The sequence below is a fragment of the Nuphar pumila genome, chromosome 5 (assembly GCF_984573655.1).
Source record: "Nuphar pumila chromosome 5, dmNupPumi1.hap1.1, whole genome shotgun sequence".
Classification (NCBI taxonomy): domain Eukaryota; kingdom Viridiplantae; phylum Streptophyta; class Magnoliopsida; order Nymphaeales; family Nymphaeaceae; genus Nuphar; species Nuphar pumila.
In genome coordinates this window covers 95,589,336-95,602,077 of record NC_143253.1, presented here as the reverse complement: position 1 = coordinate 95,602,077, position 12,742 = coordinate 95,589,336, and positions in this window count along the sequence as shown.

Sequence of the window (12,742 nt, the reverse complement as noted above, 5' to 3'; positions counted from 1 at the left end):
AAATCAGTGGCTAACCAGATTTTTTCGGGCTCTCAGTTCGCCTTTATCCATAATAAGAGGGTCTAACACTCGTTCATCATGGCGTCCGAGGTTGTTCATTCCTTGCAGCATAGCGGTCAACCTTATTTTATCCTTAAATTAGACTTTCATAAAACTTTTGACTTTGTGCATTGGTCATTCTTATTTCAAATGTTAGCAAATTTCGGTATTGGTCATCGTTTTTCTGGTTGGGTACGGGAACTGGTCTCAAATGCCCAAGCCATGTTAAATATCAATGGTGTCAGAGGAGACCGGTTCAAGCTGGGGCGGGGTTTGCGGCAAGGGTGCCCCCTCTCACCTTTGTTGTTCAATGTTGTTGTTGAGAGTATTGTGGTCTTGCTTAAGCGGGCTGCGATATTGTGTTTCATTGATCCTTTGCAGGTTTCAGACTTTTCGGGTCATATTCTTGCTTATGCTGATGATATGATCATTTTTGGTCGTGCAAATGTTCAGCAGATGCTTAGGTTCAAGCTTATCATTCAGTTCTTTCTCTCCCTATCTGGGCTTTCTCTAAATGAGACCAAATGCTCTATTACTGTGTTCAATGTTCATGACAATATGGTTGTAGCTGTAAAGAGAATTTTTAATTGCACTATTTCTGACATGCCTATTATGTACCTGGGCTTGCCGTTATAAGTGAAGCACATCTCTTCTGCTGCTTGGGCTCCGACGCTTCAAAAAGTGAAGCGTAAATTGCTTTTGTGGCAGTCGTCTTATCTCTCCATCGCCGGCTGTCTAACCTTAGTCAGACATGTTCTTTCAACTATTCCAGAATTTTTCATGTCTATGTTTGTGATGCTTGTGGGAGTAGAGAAGCAGCTGACGCGCTTGCTGGCAGGTTTTCTATGGTCTGGGTGTCAACTCAAGGGTAAACGTCACTTGATTGCTTGGCGTTCAGTAGTCTTACCTCGGCGTATGACTGGTTTAGGCATTCCTACGCCCAGACTGCGGAGCATTGTTCTTGTCGCCAAGCAATGTTGGTTGGCTCACCAACCGGATAACCCTTGTGCTTGTTTGATTCTTGCTAAATATGGGGCTCCTGCTCTTATCCCGGTTCGTTTGGGAACCCGGGGTTTGACGCTCTCGCACTTGCGTAAATCGTGGTTGAGGGCTTTAGTCTGCTTTAGAGACCATTTTGAGGACTCCAGAAATTTTGGTCAGTGGTTGTAGTGGGCGCTGGCGCCAAGTCGAGAGTTCCTCACCAAAAAAGTCTACAGATCGTTGCTCCCCCCGAGGGCTGATTGGTTGCTCAAGGATGTGCTTTGGGTGAAGGGTCCTTCTCCCCGTTCTCGAGTCCTGGCTTGGTTAATTTTGCATGATAGGATCTAGACCCACAATAATTTAAAGAAGTGGGACATTCAACTCCTGAGTTGGTGCGTGCTTTGTCAAGCTGTAGAAGAATCTACATTTCACTTGTTCTGGTCTTGCCCAATATTTGTGGAACTCTTTAGCAGGACCTGGAGACATCCTGAAGTGTTTGTTAAGGAGGAGGTTTTTGTGCTAGATCTGATCTTGGGCCCGGTTTGTATTAGGCGCAATATGAGGTGGAGGTTCATCTGGCGAACGTGGTTGCTTACTTCTTGATGGTTTGTTTGGATGACACAAAACGATGCTCATTTTTGTCAAATTTCGGTTAACATTCAAAACCTGGTGCATAAAATCTTGGTAGATGTTTATGCGATCTTGCGTATGCATCTTAGTGATCTTCCGCTCTCTCCTGCTGACACTGCTGCCTCTCTTTTGCCGCAATCTAGGCAAGCAACTCCGGCGTGAGCCCGTTTTATCTGTCTGATGTTCTTTTTCTCTTCTGCTTTCTTTATTTGTTTTGACTTTTCTCTTGTTTGGTTCATGGGTTCAACATTTTGTTGATCTTCATGAGTGGTAATGTTGAATTTCTTTGGGCTCTCTCTCTCTCTCTAAGAGTACAGAGGAAAATATGTTTCTAATGGCGTCTTCTTCTCTCCATTTCTCTTGTTTTTTGTTTTTAGGATTCGAGGGTTTTGAATACCTATAATATGCAGGAAGTTGTCAGTCCTGTCTAGAAAATTATGTTCCATATCTATTTTCCATTGCAAATTTGGGGCTTTTGAAAACCTATAACTATAGAGTATTTCGTCCTACTGTTGCCGGATTTTGATAAAAGATTCTGAATTTTAAGACAAGTTATTGACTGAGAAGCTATACCCTATTCATGTCAGGTTCTTCACTAGACACAAGCAGAAAATCTGATCTTGTTGCGCCTTTAGTTGACATTAACTCTCAAGTTAATTCAGATGAAAATTCATCATCAGTTGGGCCATTGTTGCACCAAGCTACAAAGATGTAATCCCTGAATTTTGACTCTGCCTGATCTGTATTGTGTCTGTCAATTTAGAATTGTGGTAGATGTCATGATCTTAGAAGGAGTTTGATTGGAGAAGATTGTAACTTGGACAGTGTTAAATCAAGTCTTACAACTGCGAGCATGTTTGGTGATTGACTCGTATCATGATCAAAGTCTTGGATGACATGAATTTTTAGAAAAATCTCATAGTAGATGGATTTCAGACCAACTTTTCTTGAATCTAGTTGTTTACTTTGAATTTTGCTGCAGAGAGGTGTAGCTCTGCTCAATCTTCAGACATTTGGCCAGAACCTGCACAAAACAGATTTGATTTCGATTTGCTGGAAAATTGAGAATCATAATCAATTGGATTTGGAATCGCTGAGAATTTGCAAAGTATTCCAATCTGGAGCTGATTTTCATTGGGAACTCCATAATAAACTTGTTAAAACATGTAAAATGGTGGGTGAATAGGGTCATACTATCTAAAATGAAGTAATCTGACCCATTATTCATGACTGTCCAAGTTGTCTGCACATCATCAAACAACAGACATTTGAAGGATAACATCCTGATTACAGCCTAAACAAACATTGGACTTGGTACAGTTGTTATGAAATGAACAAAACCAATGTTAATCAATGTTGTCCGACCTTTTTTATTCATTTCATCCAATCTTGGACAAGCCATCAAACATACCCTAAGGGAGAAGGCAGTTATACACCCACTCTACAACAAAATGTGTCAAGGAAAAGTTGCCCAAGATAACTTTCTCCTTGTCATATGCAATAAAACAACGCCTTGTTGAACTAGCGAGAATTGGTGGGTATTAGGGTGCATTATTCTACCAGAAAATTGGGTTCCTTTTGGGTCTATTTGGACTTGTTATATGGGAATCTACACGGCTATTGAACAAAAGCGATCTTTGGTGGCTTCTTTTAGGGTTGATACTAGAGGGAGAAAGAAATAAGTCATTTCGCTGCCGACTAGGGGTGTCAACTGGTTAGGTTTGGTTCAGACATAAGTCAAAACAGACACAAACCTGATTTGAGATGATGGTACCGGGTCCAGACCTGGGTCTAATCGAACCCACCATAAGAGAAACTCGGGCCCGGGTCTAGTATGAAATTTCACAAACCATACCGGCTCCATATATTAATTAGATCCTTAAGGTCTGACCCAGATTCTAATCAGGACTTCTTATTTATCACCAAACCCTGACCCTATAATGTTTGGTATGGGTCGGGTCTGGGTCAAACCTGACCCATTGACTACTGCCAACTTGTGAACAACAACAAGGCAAATGGATCAGATGTGATTCAGATGTTTGAACCTGATATGATGCTTTTTCCTGGAAATGGATCTTAAAACAAGATTAAAATGTGTATCTGAATCGGATGCAGATGCATCTGGTTCAGGTTTTTCATTTCAGATGAATATCCTTTCAAGGCCAATTTGAAATCTGACCCTTTTTCGTTGCATGTAAAACATTTGTTTTCAACCATGCTTACCATGCAAAATTTGGAAACAAATTCGATCCATTGAAACAAAATTTTAGAAGGTTCGGATCATGGGTGCATGTAGCGTGGGCAGACTGCAACCATAATGTTTGAAGATGCGTAAGAGTAGTCAGGTTTCTGACTTCATTTATTTTTCAGGAAAAGTCCTTCAGGAAAGAAGCAAAGAAGAACAAACAGACAAGACCTTCGGACGCAATAACTTCCTACACACGAACTGCAGCTAACTTTCCATCAATTTTGCAGTCATCGTGGACTTTTATTATTTTTAAGAGATTAAAAAGGGTGCAACCTTTGTTCCCAATCCCAAACCTTTGTTCCCAATCTCAATAAAACACGAGAGGGTGTTGTGTGTTCTCCCCCGAAGATGCAGGGTTTACCACAGTACATGTTCGGGGGTCCGAATGAGCGCCACGTATATTAGCACATAGGGCTTGTATCCCCGTGTGTGTCGGCATCACTTAGCGTCAGAGTCCGGTGCGATTGCAAAGACTTAAGTACCCTTTTCCGCCATTCTCGTCATGAAACAATGGTTTGAGAAAAGAACAAAAATGTCCTCCATCCAAAAAAGGGAGTTCTGATCTTAACTCTTCAAAAAGTCTAAACGTTATGTTTTCTCCCTAAGCAGTAAACTCCTATGCTGCCAGCGGATCACCCTTTGAAGACGCATCATCTACTGTAACAAGAGCTACCTTTGATGATGCACCTTTTACCGTCATCTGCTGCCGTCGGAGTACCCTTTGCCGTCGTCTCGAGTCTAGGTTTCTACCTTGATTTTTAGCTTGTGTTACAACACATTTGTGCCTTGTGTTACAAAACATTCCCGGGTTCATTCCTACCTCATGGATATAACTATAAATCGATCGACTGGTTTAATCATTGGTGGGTGTCATAGGGGCATTTGTCGGATATCTCTTTTTACAATCTTCTCTTCTTCTTCATTTTTGTTAGGCAGTATGGAAAAAAGCAATGACGTACAAACATTCCAACAAGTGTCATTAAGGCATCGTGAGTACCTTTCCATGTCATCATGCTATTGTTGAAGAACATATGTCATCGTGAGTGCCATTAAGGCATTGTTTTGTTATTACAGGTGGATGTTGTCTTTTTGAAGGTTGGAAAATTAAAGATATTTGTAAGACGTTGGGGCCTGTTGACAAGAATGCTTGTTTACATATGTGAGGAAGGGCCTCTACCCCATCCATTATCGTTCATTCACTCAGTATATGCAATGTAACGCAAATCGCGGTTGTAGTAACATACTATCAATTTGTGAGATATTGTTTTATTTGTTAATATCGATTTGTAAGCTATTATGTTGAATTTCTGTATCGATTTATAATATATTATGCGATATGTATACCGTTTTGTAAGATATTATGTATTTTGTAGTATCGATTTGTAAGCTATTATGCTGAATTGCCGTATTGATTTGTAATATATTATGTGATGTGTATATCGATTTGTAAGATATTATGTGTTTTCTAGTATCGATTTGTAAGATATTTGTAGCATGATTTTAAAACGTGTGCGTGCTGAAATATATTGTTGCATGCTTGCGGTGGCGATTTGCATATTCAAATCGCTGCTCATTTAGCAATTTCTATTGAAATTGCTTCACAACGTCGTATATATAATTAAATTGTTGTCACGTGAATCGCTATCGTCAACACACATATACGATAAATCGTTTCTTTTATTGGCATGGTAAATAACAACTCGATGCATAGTATAAACAAATAACAAATCGTTGTTGCTTTTATATTGTGATTCATTCAATTGGTATTCATTATTATATGCATCTTGAGTAAATCATAGTAAATGTATGTGTTGGCTAACACAAATTGATATCTTGCTTATGATAGTGGTGAGCTTATCATCTGGTTGCAGTGAAGATGATGTATCTCAATCATTGAAAAGTTATGGAGAAGTGAACATCTGTACTAATGACTCACCTGAAGAAGTGAACATGTGTACTAATGATGCACATGATAAAATGGTGTAGGCATTGGATTCACTCTTAACTTGAATGTTCCAGCAAAAGAAATTTAATTCGATAATGAGGTAGACAATCATGACAATACACTTGATAAAGGTGCAGGCACTGGGAATGTACATGATAGTACACTTGAATTTATTCTCGTAGAAGGAATGCAGTTTGATAATGATTATGCCTTAAAACTTGGCTTCAGTGTTAGAAGGTATTCTTGGTCAAAAAATGCACAAGGTGTCATGGTGAGAAAGACATGTTTGTTCTAAGGAATGTTGAAAGAAGTCAAGTGGAAATCCAACAAGGAGCAAGTCAGATTCATGATGTGGTTGTTCAGCGAGAATGGTGTGAAGAAGGATTCTAAATGAGAAATATGCAGTTCGTACTTTAATCAGTGATCATAACTATGAATTAACAGTTTCATTTATGACTCCTATGTTAAGGTCACATCGCAAAGTAACTGATGTGCATGCTGAAATTGTTGAAATAACTTAAGTATCGATATTTCACCAAGAAAGACATACAATTTATGCGCGCACATAAATGGTGATCGCAAGAATGTGCCATTCACACCTATGGATCTAAGAAACCACTTGAGAATGAAGATGACAAATAACATGAAGAATGGAGGAATATGTTGTTTGGTTGATTACTTACAAAAGAAATCAAGCAATGACCCTAGTTTCTTTAGTGCAATGCAAGTGGATGAAGATGAATATGTTGTGAATATGTTTTGAGCAGATTCAAATCAAGAGTAGATTATGAATGCTTCAATGATGTGCTTATTTTTTATAGGCCAGTGAAGATTAATACTGAATAGTGGCTATTTGCGCAGTTTGTCGAAGTGAACCATCACTCATAGAGTTGCATATTAGGCGACATTTTTTTGTATGACCAAACAAAGGAAAGCTTTAAGTGGTTGTTCAGAGTATTTACACAAGCGATGAATGGGAATCACCCTGAAGTTGTACTTATAGATGGTGATCACGCAATTGCGGCTGCAGTGTCTCATATATGGCGAGATGCACATCATCACCTATGTTTGTGGCATATTTTTTAAAATACAACAAAGAACATATGACACATATTTAATCAGAAGACAGGGTTTGATAAAAAGTTTACAATGTGTGTACTTGAGAGCGTAGATGAGGTCACCTTTATGTCTGATTGGGAGGAAATGAATCAGATGTATGACCTTGAAGACTGTGTGGTTAGAAAATTTATATGCAGATAAAGAGAAGTGGACATTAGCATATGAAAAACAATTCTTTTGTGCAGGTATGATAAGGACACAAAGAGCTGAATCTATGTATGCCACACTGAAGAAAACCTTGTATTCATGTTTAACAATGTTTTGTTTCATAGAACAATATGAATTATCTATCGACAGTCTTAAACAGAATGAGCTTAAACAAGATGTGAAATGCTTCAATACACGCCCTGTAACTTTGGGCATGAAAATATTGATGCGACATGCAGATCTGTATACACTAACTGTATTTGAATGAAATAAGAAGGAGGTTATACAGGTCATGAACTGCAACATAGAAGGACATATGCAAACCAAGAATATGCACAAATACCATATTTTATGGGAGGGCGAAGAGCATCTAAAAAGGCAAGAAGCACATGTTACGTATAATGTTGACAATAGAACAGTTGAATGTACGTGCAAAATGTATGAATTCAAAGGTATATTATGTCATCATGCATTAAAGGCACTTAATCAAGAGAAGATACAAGAAATACCTGAGTGATATTTAATATGAAGATGGATGAAACAAACAAAGATTGAACTTCGGGATACAAATAATGTCAGTCCATCTGGTTTTGATGAGAAGTGTCACATAGCCTCCCGTTACCAACAACTATGTAGGTCACTTATGCATGTTGCGGATTTAGCATCAAAAAGTGAATAAGCCTACGTATATATGAGAAAAGTGTCAAGGGAGTTACTTAAAAATTTGTAGTTAATTCATCATCAGTCTGTTGCAGCTCATGAAGACCAGTCCAAGAAAATGGGAGCAAACAACGAAGGTAAAAATCATGCTTCCCTTGACCCGCATGAGAAGTTGCATCGAAGTGTAAACATCATTTTCAACAAATTAGGAGTCAACATTGTAGATTATGATAAAAAAATTCACCTAGTGAAGGGTATCAAAAGAAAACTTGCCTTTGATCGTAGTCGTCGAAGGACAAAGAGTGCACTAGAATTGGTTGGCAATAAAAGGTCTAAGAAATAACCAACCCCTAAGCAAAAGCAACCAAGCCCTTCGCATAAACAAGCATGTAATATATTATATTGCGTTCTATGTAAATTGCATTGCATGTAACTTATCAATATCTAACTTGCGTAAATTCCAATATGTAGCAATATCCTATAGACGTGCACTTCAATGTTGGAACCTTCAATCCTCCTGACCAGTTTGAGTAGAACGATGACATCAGTTTTATAAGTCTTTTGGTATGTAATCAATGTTGGGAGGATGTTTGCATTTCTTGTGAAACTTAATGTGTTGTCTTATATTGTTTTGTTTCATGATAGACTCAGTTTAATTTCAATTCAAAAGTGAGCAATGGAACACAAGAATCACGTGTGAATTCTTTAGCTACATAATTGTATTTGATTGTATTAACATGTTCAATCATTGTAATATGTATCCTTCACATATATAAATCATTGTCTCATCTAGCCTACAAATCTATATTTTTTATACCATTGGTAAATCACCATTGTTCAGTGCTTATACCATCGGTAAAAAATGTTGTCTCATGTTGTAGATACAAAACACTTTTTTCCTTTTAGTGTAATTTTTATTTATGAATGCTAAACGCGTGATGATGATTTATAATAACGGGTTCTTACTAATATAGCATTTATCGACATCCTAATTTTTATAAATTGCTAGTATTAAATCACTAACGCTGACATGTTTGTGGTTGTAAACCACATCGATGAGTTAAATTTACTACCCGTGCATGATCACTGTTAAATTGTTGTAGCTTAATTTTTATACCATTAGTAAATCGCCTTTATGGCAATTTATTTGGTATATAAATCATGGTACCATATAGTGTCCTATCACGATTTACGCAATGACGTCTATTTTGGCCAAAACTGGATGAAAATTGCACTGTATATTATTACAAATCGCGGTAAAAGTTTAAGTACAAATCGTTGTCTCATCTAGCCTTCACATATATACATCGTTATACATATACTGTATTTGAATCGTTGCACAAAAATTCTGTAAATAAACTGTATTTAAAGTAAAAAATGTTGTCGCATCTGACCTTCACATGTACAAATCATTGTAAATACAGAACACTTTTTATGTACCAATATTTATATAAATCGTTATACCATACAATCTCCTATAGCAATTTAAACAATGACGTCTATGTCGGAGACAACAATTTTCATTTGCTACAAATAACAGTCTAACTTATTGACGTTTATAGTAAAAGCTCTATATCATGTAGCCCATCGGCACGATTTAGTAGTATAAATTCATTATGGATAATATTTCAACATTTATTCAAGTTATTTAATGTTTAGTTAAAAAAATTATAAGATCTTTGCAGAGTACTTGTGTTGACCCAAATGAATATGGAAAGAGTTTAGACTCATATCAAGGTTTTTGATCGGGCCTATAAGAGATTTGGATCCATTTAAGACCCAAATAGATCTCCTCTAATGTAAAAGTATTTTAGATTCATTTAGAGACCAAATTGGAATTATCTAAGAAAATAAGATATCAAATCTACTTGAAGACTCAATTATATCCCATTATGTAAATTAACATTTGGACCAATTTGGAGATCCAATTGGATTCGAATAACAAAATAAGGCTTTTGGATCTATTTGAGACCTAAATGGATCTCATGATGGTAAAATGAATTTGTTTGGATCTGAATTCAATTAGAAACACAAATAGATCCTGCTTAAGAAAACAAGATTTGGATTCAGTTATGATCTAAATGAATCTTCTTAGTGTACTATAATTTTTTTTTGGATCCACTTAACCCAAATGAATCCCACTTAAAAAAATATAGATTTAGATTAGTTTGATATACAAATGAATTTCACTAGAATATAATAAGTTTTGAATCTATCTAAATTCCAAATTGATCCTACTTAAATAAATACAATTTTGGATCTATCAAGTTGTAAATTGATTTATATTTATGAAGTTACCCTATTCTATGTAAAACCCTATTCTATGTAAAACCCTACCCGACCCATTGTCCAGGTTTAAAACCTTAATCTATTTAACCTCTCTTCCTCTTTTCCGTGGCAGCAAAACTTCTTCTTCTTTTTTATCCTTTACCTTCATCTTCTTCTTCATCTTCTTCTCCTTCTTCTTCTTTCTTGTATTTTGCTTCCTTTTTTGTTCTTCTGTGTTTCTTCTAACTGTGCTTGATAGATGGGGTTTGATGTTGATAACCTAGTTGTTTCATGTTGTGAGAAAAGATATGGATAATCTTCGATGATGATTATAGTGGTTATCTTCTATGTATGCATCAATATATTCATGACACAGACGACTATAGCGTATTTTTCATGAAGTATATCAAAGTTTGCACAAAATATAATGACCATAATCATCCTCAATCGTTGCTGCCATACCAGAGCAAGCACAAATATTCTGCATGATAGACAGGGGGTGATGTTGATGACCATTTATTTTATCTATTCCTACTGTCAGACCCTCCATCGTTCACAAACCATCCTTTGTATTTAGAAAAATATCTGCCAAATCTTTGATATACTTTATGACAAATATGCTACAGTCGTGTGGGATCCATATTCTTTGCCTGTTGGGATCCATACCTTCTGCAGTTTTGTTAGCTCTGCCTCGAAGTTTTCTACACTAGCAAGCTGGATTTCTTGCGCATCTAGATTGCATTCAAAGCATATCACTATTTGGATGTGGGGGTGATGTTGATGTCGATTTTCTTTTATGATGATGGTCATGTATGGTATCTAAGCCAAACCATTGGTCATAATGTATTGTTGAAGATAATTGATTTCTTCTTTAGTAAGTCTAAACATCGTGTTGATTTATTTATTGTTTTTTCTTTTTGCCTTTTATGAATCAGTCATTGTGTAAATCACGATAGGACATATCATTCACATAGACAAAGCTTGTAAATGCAAATCACGATAGGACAAATCATTTTCGCTTTATGTCCGTTGTTATACAGATCGTGATAGAACACTTCTTTTATAAAACAGTGATAACGATTTGCAACTGTTACTTAAATAGGTATCAAGTTGTAAATTTATTTGTATTTATGAAGTTACCTCAATTTGTACTTTACTAAGTCTAAATATCATGTTAATTTGTGTATACGTGCGTAAAACCTTATTTTATATAAAACCCTAATATAGATTTGTGTAAAACCCTATTCTATGTAAAACCCTACCTGACCCGACCCAACCCGTTGTCCAGGTCTAAAACCCTATATGACACAGTCGTCATCCCTAAATCAATGCTCGCAGACATGAACGAAGGGCTTGGTTGTCTATTGGTCATGCAAAGCCTTATATGTGCTCGATCTAAAACAAACGAGGAGACCACGACTGTGGCATATTTGTTGTGAAGTATATCAAAGTTTATGCAGAATATTACAATGACAAATATACTAGAGTAGTGTAGTTCCATCTTCTCTGTCTGTAGAAATATATCGATGATGATGGGATCCCGTACATTCTGCAGCTTCGTCAGCTCTGCCTCGAAGCTTTCTGCACTAGCAAGATGGATTTCATGTGCACCTGGATTGCATTTGAAGCACATCACTATTTGGATGTGGGGTTGATGTTGATGATGATGTTTGTTTTCTTTGATGATGATGGTCATGTATTGTATCTAAGCCTAACCATTGGTCATGATGTATTGTAACTAAATACTCATATTTTTTATAAATAAATATGGTTGTAAATGACATCGATTTGTAGTTTTAAAGTTACTGCAACAACGATATGTTTGTGTTTGTCTTTATGAACGATGTCGATTTGTATTTATGAAGTTACCTCGATTTGAATTGCATAATCAAATGAGCGAATAGACATGTGGATTTTAGAGAACACAGTTTGTGATTTTCTATATTTGCTAATTTTGTGAATTAGTATAGATTGTGTTCTTTAAATTCCGTAGATTAGCTAAATTGTTTCGACTTTGCTTAGCTTAGTTTACTGTTATTTACTTTGTGTTTTTGTGATTTTATTTAGTTTAGTTAGATAGGTTAGCATAGTTAGAGTTAGTTGATCCATACACCAGGCTGACTCGGTGTATGCAAAGGTGGAGACCTTTAAGAGCTCCTCTTCACCCATTTGACCCAGAACCAGAGCGTATCTTGAGAAGATCTAGAAGTCTGGATCAAATGACGGATCAGATGGAGCAACGGAATAAGACCCATCCATTGAGGGATTTCTTTATCCCTAACCATTACACCCAGGCGTCTGCCATTAGGAGACCTGAGACAGAAGCGCATCAATATGAGATCAAGGCCAACATTATTCAAATGCTATGACCTTGCTTATGAGGACCCATATAGGCATCTCAATATTTTGTTTCCTTGAAGTTACCTCAATTTATAGTTTACTAAGTCTAAACATCATGTTGATTTATTTATTATTTTTCTTTTCTGCCTTTTATGAATCAGTCATTGTGTAAATCGTGATAGGACATATCATTCATATAGACAAAGCTCGTAAAAGTAAATCATGATAGGATAAATATTATGATATTATGAAACTTAAAGAATTTTGGTTGTAAGTCAATTTATATTTATCAATCTACCTAGATTTGTAGTTCACCAATAAACATCGTGTCGATTTGTTTTTTCTTTATCTTTTTCGCCTTTTAT